This window comes from Hyla sarda, chromosome 1, assembly GCF_029499605.1.
Source record: "Hyla sarda isolate aHylSar1 chromosome 1, aHylSar1.hap1, whole genome shotgun sequence".
Classification (NCBI taxonomy): Eukaryota; Metazoa; Chordata; class Amphibia; order Anura; family Hylidae; genus Hyla; species Hyla sarda.
In genome coordinates, this window is record NC_079189.1 from 336,376,495 (window position 1) to 336,398,214 (window position 21,720).

The window sequence follows — 21,720 nt, forward strand, 5'->3', positions numbered from 1 at the left end:
AATGAGCAGTAATATGAGCCCCCCCTTTTCACATTAATGGTTTGGTCCTGGGGGTGGTGAGCTCTGCTTTTTAGATAGTGTGACGTGAGTTGACTAAGTTCAGCTAATATGGAGAGATCTGTCCTCTATGACTAACAACATTATATAAGTAAGTTGATTTATTATGATTTTTTATTTTTTACACGATAGACAGAATGTTTTTTTTTTCCAGACAACCCCTTTAAGAAAAAAATAAAATAAAAATAAAAACAATATAGTGGGTTTATAGCTTATTTTAGCACAAACTGTATATTTTTTGTAGAATACATTGGGAGACCTTTTTTCCCTTTGTATACAGAATATGCTGAAGGGGCCCCTTTAAACCATTTGATTTGATGTAAGGCTTACCTGATATCATCCAAAATGTTCAAAATTTGAGCTTTACTTTTGATGAGAAACAGGCTTCACTCACTCAGGAGTATGGGATCCTCAGCACTTTGTGCTGAGGATCCCATGCTCCTGAGTGAGTGAAGCCTGTTTCTCTGTCAACCGTGTTTGTGGCAGCAACGCCCGGACAGCACCTGGACCAGCAGGGGATCGTGATTTTGTTCATGGGAGTAGGTGAGCAAACTCTTTCTTCTTTTTTGTCTTTACTTTTAATAATGTTTTTAATTTCTGATATATATCTAAAGGGTTCTTCAATTTTATTTAAAAAAAACTAACCAAAAAACTACGAGAGCCTGCTAGGGGTGTAAAACAATAAAACAGAGCATAATCGGCTTACTAAGTCCAGATCTAGTACAGTGCTCTGGTCCAATCCAGTGCCTGTTTTCTTACCCTGATGAAGTGTTCTCTCTGCTCTGCTGATAATGGTCTGAAAATCTATGAAACGGCAGGGTCTTCAGTGTGTCATCAGGAGAAGCAGGAGAGCACATTATCAAGGGAATAAAACCAAAGAAGACCAGAGCGGAGGTGCAAGATGAGAACGCTTTTTATTTAAATGTAAGAACCCCATTTAGTGGCATTTCCCTTAAATGTGGATCAGGCTTGGCCTGTAAAGTTGTTCCATGAAAAGTGCAAATCCTAAATTGCTGTTGTAGATAATCTGCGTGAGGTTTTATGCCTTCCATCCCACTACTCTAAACTGTCTTCAAGCAAGTATACTGCACATTTTTCACATTTCTAAAAATGTCATATATGGCCCAGCAGGGTATCAGCGTGGTGAAACTTGAAAAGGTCACAACTATTTAACCCTAACAGGTAACCTCCTGAATAGTCTTATTAAAATGCATATGTAATAAAAACAGTGCCCATGCTTCATAGCAGACACAGGTTGCTAGATACAAGATACAGAGGTTCCCCCCCCCCATATATAATATATAATAGGCTTACTATAATGCAATATATGCAGTAAGGAGGTCTTAGGCTTTTGACCCCTAGCCTGCTAATCGATATCCAATAAAGACCAAATGGAGATAATTGTAAATCACAACTGTAGTTTAATGTTGGTGTATTCAAGTGTATTACAATGAGCTGGTGAGTTTTAGTAAAGTTCATTATGCAGCCTGTAAGAAATAAGTAGATTTCATGTCTACCATCTGCTCATGAGAACGATTAAAAGGACCTTTGTTCAGACCTCTCAGATCAAACTAACCCTGAGCTTTAGACAAGTAGCACAAAGAAGAAGAAAAAAAGCTGAGCAAACAGAGTGTTTCCAACCATCTACATAGACCTCATCTACCTCTATTTTCTATTGTTATGATTGTTCTACGTGAAAGACCCATATTTCATTTAAGACAATAACCAAACAATAATTCCTGATTTACTACTGCTTTCTAAGTCAGGCGGTGCAGGCAGCCTATCCACCCAGTTCAGGAAGAGAATAGCAAGTCAAAGAAAATATAAGTATGCAATAATAAGTGGTCAAATCTCATCATCAAACCAAAGAAGAGAGTGAGCCGTGATGTGCGTCCCCATCGCATCAGATTTTCATTGCTGCCCATTGGCCAAGTTCATCCAGTAATATAACACACCAAGACAATGAAATAAGATAACGCACTATTTTTGGCTCGGTAATGCTATCGGCAAATTGAACAAGCCTAAAAAAAGATGTTTGCCGTTTTAAATCAATACTCTGAAAGGAGTCATCTGACACTGGAGAAGCTTTTGTACTTACATGTATTCTTAATTTTCCATTGACCTTATTATTGAACACACAGATCAGATAGAAAGCACAGAAATGTACAGAGCATTTAGCACTGTGAAATGACACATGAACACAGGGGTCCAGTGTATGGAAGTTGGATGTGTGAGGTGTAGTAGTGCCTTACACAAGACTAGGTAATGTGTTGAGTAGAGAGAAAGACGACATACATGTTTGATCACCTCGACTATCACATTCTATGTCATCATGTAATGTATTACAGGCATATTGCAATAGAACGAAATATTAACTTCATTGCCCCAACAATATTTTAAGATATGCTGGCCAAGTCAGAGTGGCTTAATGCCTTCCCCCGATACATGCCCTGCTTGCCCAACCATTACTATACCCCTGGTATGTAGGTGTTATTTTACAGCATGGATAAAAAGGTATACTTCAGATGAGATCGTTTTTGTGGGTCACTGTCAATACACTTAGTTCAAATGTGGTGCAATTTTTTAGGGCTCGTCCCCATACATCTGACAATTCGGCAAAGTTTCCCATCCAGCATGGCAGAAAAACATTAAAGTGAAACTGACGTCAGGACTGAACCCACTATTGTCAATGAGGTTTCAGGCATAGGTGTGTCTAGTCATAATTGGCCCAGATGCCAAATAGAAGAACGTGCCATGCACCATTTTTCTAACCAGCTCTCAATTTTTCATCACAAATATTGCAAGAAGTAATAAGGTGAGACACTGCAATTTATGTTTGGCCCAAGAAAATCAAATGCATGGTATAGTTTTTCCTAATCTTTTGACTGCAAACAATGGCATTGTGGTTTGACAACAAATGAAGAAAACAAAAAAGTGGATTACATGGTAAAATGATTATATTTTCTCATTCTATACCCAATAAACCAAATTGTGAATGATGAAAATGTCATCATAAGTATTATGTACAAAACCCAGAGAACTTTAGCAACATTTCCGGAAATGAAGCAATAATCTCAATATTCATAATATTACCAATTCATTGTCCATCTACCAGTAGTATAGTAATGAAGTAGGGGGAAATCTTCAGTGCTACACGCAGGGTCCTCAGCCCCGAAATATAGTGTGACACAAAGACCTCCTAGTTGGAGATACAAGAGTGACACAAGGTAACAGAATAGTTAATCGCCTTGTAAACTGTGTTGCAAATTCTCAGTCAGTAAGATACAGATAGGAGGTCTACCTAGAATACTGTGCAGAAGCCTTTCATTACACATACTGCATTCTTTTGTAGTTCCCTTAGGTGATGTACTGTACTGACATGCTTAATGTACAAAAAAAAAAAAAGATGTATAATATATATATATATATATATATATATATATATATAAATATATATATAAATACTGTATTTTTTGCCGTATAAGACGCAAGTTGGTGCGTCTTACACGGCGAATAGACACCTATCGCGGAGGTCCCTGTGGCCATCAACGGCCAGGACCCGCGGCTAATAAGGGACATCACCGATCGCGGTGATGCCCTGTATTAACCCTTCAGACACGGCGATCAAAGCTGACCGCTGACGCAGCGACAGCGATGGAGTGACATCCAGGGCAGCGGTGACGAGCAGTGACGGGTCTGGAGCGGCGGGGATATGTGAGTATTACCTTCTATACCAGTGGTCTTCAACCTGTGGACCTCTAGATGTTGCAAAACTACAACTCCCAGCATGCCCGGACAGCTGTTGGCTGTCCGGGCATGCTGGGAGTTGTAGTTTTGCAACATCTGGAGGTCCGCAGGTTGAAGATCACTGTTGGGTTCAGAATCTTTTTTTTTTCTAGATTTTGCACCTTTAAAATTGGGTGCGTCTTATATGCCGGTGCATCCTATAGGGCGAAAAATACGGGTATATATGAAGTAAGGTGATATTGACTGGATAACTCATTGGTGAATTAGTGGTGATCAAGACAGACAAAATTCTGTTTTATGGGAGCCCTCTTCCTGTAGTAACTACAAACTATCTACCAGCAATATTACCCTAATATACACACCACACATAAACAGTCTCAGAAAGAACACGTACCGCACCACACCACAATTAATACTTCTACCATCTTGCCTTACAAAACACACTATTTTTTTTTTCCGTGGTCACACTAGATGATTTTAGTATTACCTATTAAATTACTTATTTTGAGTACTGGAAAAATCTGAAAATTACAATGTAGCCGGACATAGTTCCGTGTGTTACCATAGTAACTGTAAGGCCATATGAAGTGATTTATACATTTTTTTATCTTCTGCTACTTTTGTATATACCGTAGCTGTACTTATTGCAATGGGACACATGACATGCCCTACTGTGTAGCCTTCTGTAAAGTGCATAATGTTACTGCACAGGAAGCTAAAAAGAAGCCCTGACCAATGTTCTTGGAGAAATAAATTATTAATTGCATACAAGCCAACACTTTCTGTGGAAGTAATAGGACAAGGTGTTTCTTATGTAACAATGAATGGGAACTAGAAAATTAAACCTTTTCATGTGTTAAGTCATTATAACAGACTGACTGACTATATGGACAAATCAGCACTGTATGATTTAGGCTGCCATATCCGCATCCTGAGAATGGAAAATCAGGAAAAGGAGACCTTGATGCCAGGCGCTGTTCCATGCTTGTGTCCCAAAGAAACAAATGGAGGTAGGTAGTATTAATAGTACCAAGAGGTACTGTATATTTATTAAATAGTACCAATGATGCGTTTCGAGCGGGAGCGCCCTCCTTCCTCAGATTGGCATCCTGGCACAAGTGAGCACAGGTTTCACCATCCTTAGATGGAATAAAGGGTGGCATGATTCCCCTTCCTAACCCTGGAGTGCCTATTAAGCAAGGTAATTCTGTCTATGTCCACATTTCCACCCATTCCTAAGGGCTCCATTGTAGGTGCTCAGTCTCTTCATCGAGTGGCTTCTTGGCATGAATGTAAAAATTCATCTGTGCAGCAAGAAAGGCAGGTTGGGCAAGCCATTTAATATTCCATGTTATAACTCCTTACATTATCTCCCTAAATGCAATGCCTTTCTCTTTTTCTCCAGTGAATATCCATAAACCAGTAGAGCTGAAACGTCGGAGTAGATGTTATTCATCGTCTGATCCCCAGTCATCATCGCTCAATGGTTCCCATTTACTGTAATCCTAAGCAGTAAACAACAATGTCACATTCCTCACATCGATGTCCTATGTCTCACCTCTTAGGTTTAGTCATTCTGCCTTGACCATCATCCACATGACAAAATCCAGTATTGTGCAGCCATTTTTTTTTATAAGCCAACTTGCTCACCAGGTATTTCAGGTAAGGGCAACATTAATCAGGATTGGATCACAATGTATATTTAAGTTATGACTGCGGCATGAAACATCTGGCCGTGGAATGTTTTAGCCATCCATTACATTAACATTTACACTATACTAATGTTGGGAACCTCCATGCAGAAAGGCCAAAGAATTTTTAGTAAAACATACAGGAAGTGTTAGGGGAAGACCCGCTGCAAACATGCGTTGGGTGTTTCTCGAAATCTGTGATAAATCCAAAGTAAAATCAACATTTGCTGTCATGCTAAATTCTCTATGGATTCAACATAGATTTCACCTCTGCTACACGGAGATAGGTGAAGTCTGCAGCGCAGATCCACTAAAGAAATTGGCATTAGCCAGGATTTTAAAAATCCCACTGCAGGTTCATTTCAGTGAGGAAAATGTACACAGACAATTTCTTAAGCCAATTAGCACTCTAGTAGGAATTCTGGGAAGAAGAATATGCAAAGCAGCTCATTATGGATGTCACCTGACACTCCCTGGCTTTCACCTGATCAGGCAGAATATTAATGAGTTGCTTTCAATTTATTTTGGCCTGACAGTAATAAACTCTCATGACCACTAGAAAAATAGGTTACATTAAGTAGGCAGAACGCTATCGTTACCCAACCTACCATAAGTGACCGGAATTTACCACAGTCCTTTTAAATACTCCTTCCAGCCACTGGCTAGATATATAGCAAAGCTTTAATTTCTAATGTGTCAAAGGGAAAAGCTTCATCCGCCAAAAATACTTTAAGGTTTCATGTTTTGGAGGATACTATCAAACTACAGAAGAGCATAAAACAATATCCATTAAAAACAAACAAAAAAAAAAAAAACACAATACGCAGCAATATATACTACATTATCAGAGATTACCAAAAATGAAACCCAAAGAACCCTTTTTACTAAAATGATCGAAATGTTTCTGGGAATAAGCATCATTGCCACAAACAAAATTCCTATTACGCTAGCAAGTGTGTATCTTAGTGGTACAGCTTGTCTGGCAAAGAGCATGGGTGTGAAAGGTTATCTGCGGTGAACTGTATACACGAAGAAGGCTCCATCTCAAGAATGTAAAGTTGGTAACATGAATCAGGTGTCATAAATAGATACATTCTGTGAATGTCCAATATACACATTCCCTGCCAGACACATAACTTAACAAACATTTTCAGACGTGTTATAAATGTGGTGGCATAATGGCATAGGGCAGTTTGTTGGCAACTTCAACTCCGTTAAACGTTCACATACATATGTTCACATACTAATATTGAGTAATATACCCCCAACATCTCAATCCCCTTTGCCCTGAGTGCTTTAAATTGCATAAAACTATAGGTATTGATATAGATAGCTGTACTTTTTACAATGCTCTTGCCGTATATTTCATCCTTCTATAAGGTGCTAATAATACTGATATCAGGAGATGCTACAAGATAATTTTTTATATTTTTTGTCTGGTAGATTTCTCATCCATGTTACCAGAAACCATTTCTATGTCACACAATACAATCAATGACAGAACACTCTCACACATTATACACTCACTGATCTATTTTGGAGTCCTTTCCGGGCAGCAAACATCCTGCCGATCAATAGTACTGTAGCCTATATATATATCTATACACACACACATACATACACACACTGTTCAGCCATGATATTGAAAGAAGCCTTAATTTGCCAGTGTTTTTACACTGCCGTCAGCACATGGCAGTGTGACGGCCGTCGGGGGAGCCTGGGGAATCAGCAGGAGAAAAATTAATGCTTGTGCCATTTTTTTTTTCTCCCGCTATTCCCGTCAAAAAACAATGGTGCCTGGCAGCCCTCATCATAGTAAATGGGATGTGCCGGGACCAGTTGTTACCCGTTGCTCCCCGTCACCGGAAAGTCACAAAAAAAAAACACACACACACACAAGACGGCTGTTCTCGATGGGGAGCAATGGCAGTGTGTAAGGGGTCTAAATGAATAATATTAAATGTTTTGTTACAATGCCATCTGTCAGGTGTTGGGACATATTTGACTGCAGATGAACAGTCAGTTCTTGAAGTTGATATATTGGAAACAAGAAAAATGGGCAAATTAAGAGAGAGTATAAATTAAGATGCCTAGGTCAGATGATCTCTAAAATGGCAGTTCCTTTAGAGTGTTCCCATTATGCAATCATGATCTATGAAAACTGGTCCAAAGAAGAACAACTGGTGACACAGGCATAGCTATGGGTTCCATACCTCCTTGATGAGTGTAAAGAGAGAAGACTATGGCTGGCTGTGATAGAAAGGTGTCAACCACAAAGGGGTGTTGAAGATTGTGGAGTATGGGACTGAGGGTCAGAGTGTCCATACCCCTGAAAGCGCCTACATTGATCATGTGAGAATCAGTTCTGGACTGTTTAGCAACAAATAAAGATGGCCTGATGAATCAGACAGTGTGATGCTCTGGGCAATGTTCTGTTTGGCAACCTTGGTTCTAGTCATGTGATTGTTACTTTAACATGCACCACCTATCTAAACATTGTTGCAAGAAAACCACTAAATACTGTATTCTCTAATATCAGTGGCCCTGCAATACTGTGCCTTGCCACACTGCAAAAATTGTCAGACATTCACTCACACATAAAATAACAGATATCTCTATGTTAATAAACTGTTTGAGAGAAGTGTCACCTGCACCTTATAATCTAAAGTCAATCCCCCAGGACCATTTAAACCTGAGGAGCAGTCAGATAAAACTATAAAACTCAGTCCTGCACCTGTCTGTATTGTGTGCCTGGGCCCTGCATCTGTATTGACATGAGCACATGACCTTTGCTTTGCTGAATATCTAAGCAATTCTGCTGAACACCTGTCATGAAAGGCCATATCTGACCACCATCCTAAGCAACTCTACCTTACTTAACCCCTTAAGGACCAAGCCCATTTTAACCTTAAAGGGGTACTCCGCCCCTAGACATCTTATCAAAGGATAGGGGATAAGATGTCAGATCGCCGCTGTCCCGCTGCTGGGGAGCCCCGGGATCCCCGCTGCGGCACCGCGCTCTCATGACGGACGATACGGGGGACGGAGCAGTGTGACATCATGGCTTCGCCCCTCGTGACATCACGGCCCGTCCCCTTAATGCAAGTCTATGTCAGGGGGCGTGACGACCGCCGCGCCCCCTCCCATAGACTTGTATTGAAAGGGGCGGGCCGTGACATCACGAGGGGCGGAGCTGTGACATAATGATGCTCCGGCCCCTGTATTGCCCGTCATTACGTGCAGAGCGAACTCGCTCTGTGCTGTAATGAGAGCGCGGTGCCGCAGTGGGGATCCCAGGGCTCCCCAGCAGCGGGACCGCGGCCATCTGACATCTTATCCCCTATCCTTTGATAAGATGTCTAGGGGCGGAGTACCCCTTTAAGGACCAAGCCAATTTTATTTTTGCGTTTTTGCTTTTTCCTCCTCTCATTCTAAAATCCATAACTCTTTTATATTTTCAAACGGATGAGCCTGTAAGGTTATCAGTTTGCATCCATTTTTTCCAATCTGTTTTTGATCCGCTGCATGCTCAGAAGAGGGGTAAGCAACCAATAAGGATACAAACTGATTCAAAACTGATGCAACAGGATGCCACTTAATGGCATCCTTTTGCATCTGTTTGTTAGTATGGTCCATTTAGAAGCAATGATGGAAGAATAGTGGGACAGAAGAGAACGGCCATGTGAACATTACACAAACCCATATATTATGAGCATAAATAACTATGGTCAGTCTATGAACAGCTACAAGCCACCTAGACACTTTAGGCTATGTACACACTGAGTTTCAGTTTACATTAAAAGTGTTCCCTGATCTATACATCCAATGGTATGCAGGTGCATACCACCCGAGGTGAGCCAGAAGGATACACTTTTGGGACAATGGATGGACTATGACTCCATTTGGTGCATGCACAGGGATCCTTCCTGGCATATATGCAAAACAATATATGCCAAACATATACAAAGGATGAGGTACGTACATGACCTATGACCTTTTTTCAGGCATTTTTGAGCCATGCGCAGCTTCCTCAGCGGAACGCGTTGCATTCTGGTAAATAAATCCTCTTTTACCTATACACCTGTGTGGTCAATCAGCGCCATTGAGCCGGGTTCCTTTGAAGCCAATCCATCCATTGCCATATACTTACCGGAGGGCAGCAGACGACCCACGATTATATGCTATTACCATTGTTGTGTATGAGGCTACACAACTATCCAGGGTGAGCAGCAAATTAATATATTTTTCCCACCAATGGGTTTTAAACGTTACAATTCTATGGATCGCTTATCCTTTTACTTCTTTAATATCTTTTGACTGGCAGTTACAATCCCTATCCCTCTACTAACATTGGCCTAACATGCATGTGTAATTTCTCCGGAGGAAAAGTAAGGCCACGTTCCCACACAGAATTTTGGGCCATTTATCTGAAAAATTACAGCTCAAATATGGTGTACGAACATAGCCTAAGAGTTTGTCAAACATCTCCAATATCTATCCATGGGGACAACTAACAACATGGATTATATTCATTTTCTCGATTTACTACTGTCATAATGTTGATAGAACCTACTGAAAAAGAAGATATAAGCTAGCCAGTAGAAGAGCACCTTCAAAAATATAAATTCTAAATTCATTGGAGAGTCCAACAGTTACCAGGCACCACTACTACTACTACTACTACTACTACTACTACTACGGCAGAAGGTGTGTTCTTCTGAGAAGTCTTTTTAGTTGCTGTTCATATGATCAGTGTTTAGTAACTGAATTTTAACAAACTGTTGGGACAACAAGCTCAGAACTTAAGGTGTATTGCATAACATCATCATTTTTTAGTCCACTACGGCCATTGACTTAGAACATTTAATACTGTAAAGACTAGAAGATATTTAAAGTACTAGTATTACATAACACCAACAACGCTGTAACTTGGTGTGTAAGACAATGCAATGTTTCCTTGGTGGTCTCACACAAAAATGTCTGACTGTCAATCACTGGCTAATAAATGTCTAATAAATGTCTGACTCAGCAAGGAGTAAATGCCAATTGCATCTCACTGTAAAAATAGCAGAAATAGCAGCTAAACTAAGAGGGGCATTGTTTGGTTAACCAAGCAAACTATTTATAAGCACCTGCAAGTCAGCAGCAAAGATAACTGTATACAGCATGGTATAGTACTATTGAGAAGCCGGTTTATAATGTGCAGTATTGGGCGCAAATGTTGAGAGTGACAAAAATTTTGGCTTTCATAAAGTTTTCTGTATCAGTTTTTATAGTGGCAATTTTCATAAACTCTAAGGGGAAGAATTATCAAAATTTGTGTAGAGGGAGAGCTGACCAGTTGCCCATAGTACCCAATAAGATGGCTTTGTTCATTTTTCAGAAGCCTTTGTAAAAATGAAAGAAGCAAGCTGATTGGTTGCTATGGGCAACTTTTCTTCTGGACAGGTTTTGATAAATCTCCCCCATAATGGTTATAAAAAGAGTGATCAGATAAACTGCAAAGTCATTCCTTGCCATAATAACATAACTTAAATCACAAAAGCCCTATTTCCCCTGAATTTCAGCCCTGCCTCAAAAATGACCTGCTAACCTCATTTAAGTGATATTTTTGTTAGTTCAGGAGAAAGGGTTACTGTGCACAAGGCAGCTTGTCATGGCTTTTGGCCACTCTTACGGCTAGCACTGTATTAATAGTCATTGCAGGCTGGTCCTGGAGTTGCCTCTTTAAGTGGCGGCTTGTACAGGTGCAGCCCATAATTATCGGAGATCTGTAGTGCTCTGAACTTATCCCCTATCCAAAGGATAGGGGATAAGTTATAGATCGCGGGGGGTCCGAGCGCTGAGGCCGGGGCCACAGCAGTGTACAGGAAAGGGGGTGTTCTGTCCCCTTATGACGCGGCAGCTGGCATGTCCCCTCCATGTATCTCTATGGGATTCATGCAGGGGCGTGCCGGCTGCCGTGACATGTGGGGACGGAACACCCCCTTTCCTGTACATTGCCGCGGCCCAATAAGGAGATCGCGGGGGGTCCCAACGCTCGGAACCACCATGATCTATATCTTATCCCCTATCCTTTGGATAGGGGATATGTTCAGACCACTACAGATCTCCTTTAAACCGGCAACTCTTGGAACAGCCCCACACAGATCAGTTTTGAAGCCCAAAACAGGTGTGGAGTAGAGGGAGTAGAAGTAGCATCTGTTCTTCATATTATGTAATGAATTATGATCCACACATGGCTTTGGTTTTAAGGGTAGGGTCACACGTGCCATGCTTTGCTATGTATTTTCTGCTGCGTATTTTCCTACCCATTGAAGTTAAAGGGGTTATCCAGGAATAGAAAAAAAGAGCTACATTCTATCAAAAAACTGCTCCTCATCTGTCTCCAGGTTGGGTGTGGTTCTGCAGCTCAGTTCCATTGAAGTGAATGGAGCCAAGTTGTAAAACCACACCCAAAGTGGAAACAGACGTGGATCTTTTTTTTTCATTCTTTTTTTTAAAGAGATTAGCTGTTTTTCTATTCCTGTATAACCCCTTTACTGGGTAGCAAAATCAGCTGCATCTTTTGCTACCCTAGAAAAATATGCAGCAGCAAGTACACATCAACATACGGCACGTGTGACCCTACCCACTGCAACAAAACTGCACTGTGTAAGAACACTAAGTGCAGACTGGTTTCTGAGATGGTGCTTGAAATCCATGTCTTTTTCTGTTAATCATGGTTACTTCTGTAGTCCTTGCTTTGCATCAAAACGGCTTTACAAATAAGGACATTACTGTCAGTAACACTGCCTCTAAACCAACCATTTACTGGCTCATAAAGAACTTTGAGGAGAGAGGTTCCACTGCCCAGGAAAATCCAAAAAGCGGCAGGACTATCTCCTAAAGAGGGTTCAGCTATAGGACCAGAGCAGGTGTTAGAGCATCTTTACAAAGTGAGGTGAAGGGTTTTGGAGGTTGGCAGCCTGGTGTCAGAAGAAAGCAGCAAAGAAGCCACTTTTCTTCAAGGAACACAGACAGCCAGGCAGACATTCTGCAGGAAGTACAGGGATTGGACTGCGGAAGACAGGGGTAAAGGTATTTTCCTTGATAAAGTCACCTTCAGACTGTTTGGGACACCTGGAAGAATGATTGTTCAGAGGAGAAAAGGTGAGTGTTACCATAAGTCCTGTGCCCACAGTAAAGCATCCTAAGACCATTTAAGTGTCGCGTTGCTTTTCATTCAAGGGAGTGAACTTACCAATTTTGCCAAGGAACACGTCCATGAATAAAGAATGATATCAAAACATTCTCCAAGAGCCAACTCCTCTCAACTATCCAGGAGAAATTTGGTAATGAACAATTCTTTTTCCAGCATGACCACCGCGGGGGAGAGAGTGGTGCAGTTGCCCAAAGCAACCAGATTGCCTCTTTCATTTTTAAAAAAGGCCTCTGAAAAATGTATAAAGCGATCTGATTGATTGCTATGGGCAACTGCACCACTCTTCCTGTACACATGTTTTAATAAATCTCCCCTCATGTCACAAAAGGGAAAACAAAGTGGCTCCATCAACAAAACACAGAAATTTTGGGTCCATGACCAGGAAACTACCCAGATCTAAATCCCATTGAGAACCTGTGGTCAATCCTTAAAAAGCAAGGGGACAGACAAAAAGAGCTTATGCTGACATGCAGCATTGGGGGGTGAATTGCAGAAATCCTGAAAAACAATTAGCGTAAATTGAGTCTTAACAACAAAATTATTTGTCAATAAAAGGTTAAAAATGTATCAAATGCTTATAATTGTACTTCCTCTAACTAAAAGATTTAAAAACAATGAAGCAGCAAACTTTTTGAAAACTAAAAATTGTGTCAGTCTCAAAACTTTTGGCCACGACTGCATATGCACATAAAGAACAGGGAATATAATTCCCTTTACTGGAGATAACCACACGTGCTGGAGGGGAATATTTGACATATTTTATCTATGGTATTTTTTAACATTCACTTTTTCCACAGTGGATGCTACATACTGGTTTATATGTAAGTAAATCACTGTCATTCATACTAAGCTGTAACTTCCATCATGACACATCATCAGTTCCAGCACTAGGCACCAAATAGAACATCTAACATATATGCAATACTTGTGATACCTGTACAACAAATATGCATAATAACGATAATAATGCACTAATACAATATAAGCAAATGGTAGAGAAAGAACAATGTTTTCATAGTGTGAGAATACTGGCAAGCAGACAGTTTTATTCATTTGTATCCAGGAGAGTATACTAGAAGTAATGACTGAGCCCTCATGGACGTCACTGGGGAGGAAACAGCAGTCCCTTTGAGACGTAGGCTTAATGGGCTATAACATGACATAAAATATCTTTCAAGCATTATGTCATTCTAAGAAAACAATTAATATGAGGCTTTTAACCTACTGAAATTACAGGCAATGTTATTTACTTGCTATGTTGTCCATGGCTTTGTCTAGATTTCCCATAACATAGGATGCCTGTTATGCTGGTGGCATCCTGTGCTCGTTTACCTATGCCAGTGTTTCCCAACCAGGGTGCCTCCAGCTGTTTCAAAACTACAATTCCCAGCATGGCAGGACAGTCGAAGGCGGTCCGGGAATGCTGGGAGTTGTAGTTTTGCAACAGCTGGAGGCACGCTGGTTGGGAAACACTGACCTATGTGTACATAGGGTGCATGCTAGCTGGGGTGTACTTCTGTGTATGGACACAGGATGGCTTAGTGGTAGCAGAAGTGAGAGAACACAGAGCAGTCAAAAAGATAGAAATGTAAGTATAAATCTATTCTTCACAGCCAGAATACTGTGAAGGAGTCTAGCACAGGAACATATCTTAAAAGTACAAGTATTTCAATCACTTGTAATTGTCAGTTTGTAAACATGAAGGATTGAGTTTTGGCATTGATTCCATTACTCCTGGCAGGCCTTGTCTGTGTGATGTCACAGTGTCTAAGAAAAGAAAACAGGATGAACATAGTGTGTGTTTGGCTTTTTTGTTTTGTGCTTTACCATAATGGGTCTTTAATTTAGATATAACAAGGCCGGGACAGTTTATAAGGGGCCACCTAGGTTGGCTGCCACAGGGCCTCCAACAATATAAGGAAAAGAATGGACCGTCCAATCAAATCAGCCCAGAGGACAGTTGTGTAACGTCTACTGAGCATATGGGGCCCTGGGTTCTTCACTTTGTCCCACAGATTCCTGGGCAAGCAGATATTTCAACTGTATCTGCATCCTCAGGACACAGATACAGTTGAATAAAATGGTTGATAGAGGAGTCTTTCACCTTTGACATTGGAATCCCATCTTGGAAGTTGCAAGTCTAAGCTGGCCTGGAGCCTGCAAGATTTGTGTACAGGAAACCATAGTAGGTAAGAAAAAAAAGTACAGAATAAGCTATTTCTGTGTGTTGAGACACTAAGTGGACATCATTTATAAGAGGGGAGCACTAAGCACTAATTAGGCACCATTACTTTGATAGGATACTAAGAGGGTACAATTACTGTGTGGAGCCAATTGGAGAATTATTGCTGTGTGCTGCACAAAAAGGACACTAACAGTGTGTGTGTGTAGGGGGGGGGGGGGCACAAATATTGCCCAAGGCCCAAAAAAGAGTCACTACAGAGGGACCATCACTGAGTGGTACACAAAAGGTGGGATATTACAGGGGCCCATAAAGAAGGTGCACTGCTACTGTAAGGGGCAGCATCTGTTAGCCACTATTGTTTATTATCCGTGTGGCACATTTTTGCAGCACTAGGACCCAACAGGATGCTAAGTTTATGTAGAGGGTAGGGAATATGCTGTTAAAGTAGAGAGCTAAAAACATCAGTGGAGCAAACTCTGCAGAAAGGAGTCGTGGCTACGAGATGTTCTGACGTTCTTGGTCAGATGAAAAGAAAATTTAAAGTGAACATCTCCGGTCAAATATGACATCACCTATGAGCCTATAGATGTAGTAGTTACTGTATGTATTGAGCATGCCTGGTACTTTATTTGAACATTGCTGTATTCACTTCTATACCCTGCAGGCTGGCTGTGTAGAAATGGTATCGGACATACGATCAATGCAAGGTGGTATACGGTCACTGCTCATAGAACCTAAAGACATCCAGATGTCCCACTGACCATTGGTGAGTCAATGTGTTAGTCAATGGCAAACTATATATTAGGTTTTCTTTGAAACAGATGGCCTAAGGCATACCATGTGATGATATGCAATTTCTCAAGTGAATACTTATCATTCTTTATGTGCTTACTGACAAAACCTGAGAAGCCTATATCACCTTGCCCTGAAGTAGATTTCAACAACCACCTTACAAGCTACAAGGGCCATGTCATAAAGAGGAAAAGCAAGAATTTGGCTCTATACTGCCACCTGTTACCAACAAGTAATACTGCAGCCATTTGAACTTGATGTCTTTGACATCTCTAACTTGACAGTGAAAATGACATAAATAGATAAAGATCTCCGCTCCATTCTAGCATCAAATATACACAAATAAAGCAAATGACGGCACATTTAGGGGCTAGAGAAGATATGCTTAGAAATGAAGATTAGAAAAACCATTTTACCACAATGGGGGGAGGAGGTTTCTTAATATCAGCATATCAGGTGGTGTGTGCCAATCTTCCCCAAAGCAGCATACACCATAATCCCCAACAAGGTACACATGTCCTGGTAATGAATTACCGTACATACCAGGGTAAATCTGAATTTGTTTTCCAAAACAATGTTTGGGGTTTTGCCCCAAATGACATACATTTTAACCTGCTCTAAAGTATTTCGGGAAGGGTGAGCTGTAGTCCAGATCGGCTTTAGAGGCAAGGATATTCTAGCAGTCAGTTCTTACCATAGTAAACTCTAGCAAACACTATATATATGAAGCTACAATGTAATAGGTTTTCATTAGGACCATAGAATTACCAAGTGTAACCTTCAGTAACATGCACATAAACGGTCATGATGAATCACGTGTATTTATTTGTATATGTAAGAAACATACACACAATTTTGTTTGCACAGAGGTGACGCACTAGTCAACCCTTGCTGTAGGCATCCAGTTGTCGTGCAAATCGAGCACTAGAATGTTTATTCCTACTATTGTATAGAAACTTCTGAGCCCATTAAGGAACGTGACTTGAGATAATGGCTGTAAATGTATAATAAATCATAGGAATATCCAGCATTCCAGCAACCTCACAGGTTTCCTCTTGTTCTGAAAAACATCCTTTTTTCTGGTTGTTAAGCAGACAAAGAGCTTCATGTTTGCATGCACTATAGTTCAATGCTGATGCTGCATTTTCTACTGGCCTTTACTTAGTGCTCGTGACTGCCCCTTGTCTGTTTGTCACAATAATGATATCTATACAAACACACAATATATACACGGGCCAGAGATGGAAAAAAAAAAACTTAAAAGCCAATAACACCAATAATTAGATTTAAATGGGCACTGTCAGATACAAAAACTTTTTATATGTTGTACATCTTGGCAAAACATTAACCTTTCTAATATACTTCATTAGAAAATGTTAGGCAGGCATGTACCAAGTCTAGTAAGTGAGGGTGGGCTAGTGCTCCTCTGTGCTCTTTTCTGTCTGACAGGACAGGAGAGAGCACAGAGGAGTACTGTCAGACAGGAGAGAGCACAGAGGAGTGCCATCAGACAGGAGAGAGCACAGAGGAGTGCCATCAGACAGGAGAGAGCACAGAGGAGTGCTATCAGACAGGAGAGAGCACAGAGGAGTGCTATCAGACAGGAGAGAGCACAGAGGAGTGCTATCAGACAGGAGAGAGCACAGAGGAGTGCTATCAGACAGGAGAGAGCGCAGAGGAATGAATCACACAGGAGAAAGCACAGAGGAGTCCTATCAGACAGGAGAGAGCACAGAGGAGTGCTATCAGACAGTAGAGAGCACATAGGAGTGCTATCAGACAGGAGAGAGCACAGAGGAGTGCTATCAGACAGGAGAGAGCACAGAGGAGTCCTATCAGACAGGAGAGAGCACAGAGGAGTGCTAGCCCACCCTCCCTTACTGGACTTTGTCCATGCCTGTTCAAGTTGGACAAAGCCATGATATGTATAAAAAAGGAAATAAAATGTTCTTATGAAGTATATTAGAAAGGTATATTTTTTGCCAAGATGTACAACATATTAAATGTTTTTTTGTATCTGACAGTGCCCATTTAAGAAACTAAGACGTCATTTAAGTATAATAAAGTCCTAACTTACTCAAATTTATTGAAAAGGGATAACTAAAATATTATATAATCATCTATTATATTCTATAAAGTGCATCAGTCAGATCTAGTGAAGCACCATACTGTATGTTTCCCCTGGATATAACCCATGATCACAGCAAGTCTTAAGATTGAGTCCCGGTACAATCTAAAGGATCTACACAATCCTGTCTCTGAGCTCTACTGGCATTCTTTCCCTCCTTATGGCTTGATTTTTGCTCTGATATACATTGTCAGCTTTGAGATCTCATATAGACGGGTGTATCCTTTAAAATTGTGTCCAGTGTACTGAGTTTACTTTGCATACTAAAACAACTTTTATTAAAATGCCTTTCAAATAAAATAAAATAAAAATGCCATGCATGAAACCATCCTTAGGGAAGAATCTCTCTGTAATATGGGGTACAGCAGAGCATACCTTGTATGAAATCAGAGGCATACATACATACATAGGCGCATGAGCCCATTTAAACGTCCTACAGGTCTTGTATATGAGCCCTCAGAAGGTTATTTTTTTTTATCATAAATTAATCACATTGCATGTTTGCATTAGGGATCGACCGATATCGATTTTTTTAGAGCCGATACCGATAATCTGTGGCCTTTCAGGCTGATAGCCAATAACTTATACCGATATTCCGGTATAAATTATCGGCTATTTTTCCACCAAACCCCCCCCCCCCCCCCCCGAAAAAGTGGCTGCAGATCGTTGAATTAAAGCGGCGCTTTAAATCAATGAACTGCAGCGGCTTTTGCGGGGCCAGAGACCGCCGCCACCACCTGCTTCTCTACCGCTGCCTCTCCTGGGGTCCTCCTGAGTCCAACCCCCCCTATCCTCTGGCCAGAAACCGCCGCTTCTCTCCCCCTGCCGGTCCTTAGTCCAACCACCGCCGCTGCCTCTTTGCCTCCCCCATATATAATTACCTGTTCCCGGGGCCCAGGGTCCGCACTACTTCTGGCTCCGGCGGCATCCTGAGCTGTCACTGTGCGCACTGATGGTGACGTCGCGTTGAGGACGTCACTCGTCAATGTGCAGCGCACAGTGTAATGCAGGACGCCGCAGGAGCCAGAAGTAGCGCGGACCCCGGAGACAGGTAATTATAAAACCGGGGAAGGGGGAGGCAATGGGGCAGCGGCGGTCTCTTGCCGGGGCGGTGTGGTAGGGGTGCGGTGTGGTGTGCCGTGGAGGTGCTGTGCATTATTGGATTATCGGCAAGGTAATTGCCGATACCGATAACGTCCAAAATTGTGAATATTGGCCGAAAATATCGGGCAAACCGATAATCGGTTGATCCCTAGTTTGTATGTAAACAATGTAGAAAAGACTGTAAACTGTCATACACAACTAAACTATGGAAATGTCTTATTTGACACCACTACACCTGAACACAACAAACTAGAAGGGATTACATGATTCCATCAGCCAAATCTTATGTTCCGGTAATATTACTTTGTATATGTGGTAAACATCACGCCAAAACACTATGATTGCAATTTTGTGTGTGCCCAAGATCTTCTACCTGATACAGGTACAATACACACCTATCTGGTCCAGCCTAAAACTGTGACAGATCACAAAGTGAGATTACACCATCTATAAAGGAGGGCGACAGCATAGTTATTCTTTATATCATACAGTAGCAAATTCCACTTGGGTGGGGGTCTCCAAAATAAGATTTGGCAGTCGCGGTGCATGTGGCACCGTATTGCTAGAACAATAGAGTGCCATCAAGCTGGGAACCTCATAGAAACTCTGCTGCGAGGAGTACAAGCAAGGTGATAAACAAGGAGGCCAAGGATCCATTGGGAAGACAGGCACGTCTATCTAGGGTTATCTAGTATATTCCGCCTGACTAAGGTTTTAAGCATGTTCCACTTCTTTCCTGGGCACTTTATCTTCGGAATGACTACACAGAGGTTACTGCCGGTCATTCCGCTCAGCTCTCTACAGCACCAACGCCTGGCTGTAATGGTAAGCAGCCCAGATGGCAGATCTGTGATCACACCTAAATGAAGGAGATCAGAAGAATCTGCACAAATCACCGTCCACAATAGGAATAGGAAACTCAAAAACAAAACAACAATAAACAAAACCATAAAACAACAATAAACAAACAAAACCGTAAAATAAATATCCATGAGGAATGAGATGAGCAGCATTGATTTGTATACTGTGTTCACTGTATAAACATGTTATGAGATGAGGGGGGTGTTGTGTAACTGCATTCAGTCCTACAATATACAGTACAAGAAGTTGTTTATCCTGTATATACCCTTTTAGGCAAACGCAGCACATGATATAACAATAGCTCTAGACTTAGTAAAAAAACATTATAATGAATACAACAGATCAGTGGTCTCCAACCTGTGGACCTCCAGATGTCGCAAAACTACAACTCCCAGCATGCCCGGACAGCCGTTGGCTGTCCGGGCATGCTGGGAGTTGTAGTTTTGCGACATCTGGAGGTCCGCAGGTTGGAGACCACTGCAATAGATGGAGTCCTGGTGCTGTGTAGCCCTGGGGTCCCACAATGAGAAACATCTGCATGGAGTCTGTATGTCCTCCATGATGTGGGTTTCCTCTGGCTTCAATCCTTGCGCCAAAAACAATGTAAAGTCAAGTTATGGGATGGAGAATATACTAAGGGTACTTTCTCCATTTCAGATTATTATTATTATTATAGCCAGATCCTAAAAGGAGGGAAGGTATAATATATATATATATATATATATATATATATATATATATATATATATTTTTTTTTATTTTTTTTTTCTCTGTGCATTAAATTAAAAAAATAAATAAAAAAAAAACAAAAAACTGAAGGTATAAACACAGCCTAAGAAATCGTGATCAATTTTCTGGTGACGATCCCGATCCACAAGACAGGAATGAGGCAAACAGCAGAAGGCTGCGAGTAAACAAAGAGAAGTATAGAAAAACATGTAGGCAGACTATGCCCATCCATAGGATCTATGCCCACATGCGATCTTACCCTGGTGGTCACCACAGACATAGCCCCCGATCCATCACAATAACAAATCACAGGCAAGGTGACACTCGCTGTCATCTAGCCCAGCCACAAACTGGTTAAACAGCCCCAATCGCCTCCATAGACTAGAGAAGGAATCGTCCTTTACCTTGTCCCCAGTCCTGATGGCCCCTCAGAAGAAAGCCCCTGAGCTGCAGCCCCTCAGAGAAGCCTCCAGTCCGGACAGAACAGATGTGATGCTCTCCCTGGCGTGCACTGACTCGATGTGTCCTGTCAGCATCCCCTGCCGGCACACTATCTCCCCCTCTCTGTCTTACAGAGAAAAGAAAAAAAAAAAAGCAGCGGCGATGTAAGGTTTATATGGAGGAGTTCCTTTTATAGACGGAGCGGCGCAGTACAGCGGGGTTACTAGCGGTCAGGAGCGCTGCGCTCTGTTTATGTGGCTGCTCCGTCCTGCCAGCAGCACGTGGACGCAGGCCCCGCCCCTTAAGAGGGCAACACAGACGGTGCACAGTATCCTTATGACTTCTTCTTCCCTCATGAATCTGCTATACGTATTATATTATACATGTTACCGGTGGAGGCATACTTGCTGGGAAACAGGGCACTATAGGGTAACAGCCCGGACGGTGCACAGTATCCTTATGACTTCTTCCCTCATGAATCTGCTGTACGTATTATATTATACATGTTACCGGTGGAGGCATTCTTGCTGGGAAACAGGGCACTATAGGGTAACAGCCCGGACGGTGCACAATATCCTTATGACTTCTTCTTCCCTCATGAATCTGCTGTACGTATTATATTATACATGTTACCGGTGGAGGCATTCTAAACACTGCACTATAGGGTAACAGCCCGGACGGTGCACAATATCCTTATGACTTCTTCTTCCCTCATGAATCTGCTATACGTATTATATTATACATGTTACCGGTGGAGGCATACTTGCTGGGAAACAGGGCA

At 41.5% G+C, this 21,720-nt stretch overlaps 1 protein-coding gene across 2 annotated transcripts in view; it reads right to left on the reverse strand.

The window, feature by feature from the left end:
• Positions 1 to 21,142, reverse strand: part of ABCA1 (ATP binding cassette subfamily A member 1) — a 106,060-nt gene extending 84,918 nt beyond the window's left edge. Inside the window, exon 1 of one of the 2 annotated variants that reach the window (XM_056520190.1) lies at positions 20,903 to 21,142. The gene's annotated coding sequence lies outside the window, so the exon portion shown is untranslated. The remainder of the gene's footprint in view (positions 1 to 20,902) is intronic. The other variant, XM_056520198.1, reaches the window with a different exon arrangement.
• Between the last annotated feature and the right edge of the window lie 578 nt (positions 21,143 to 21,720).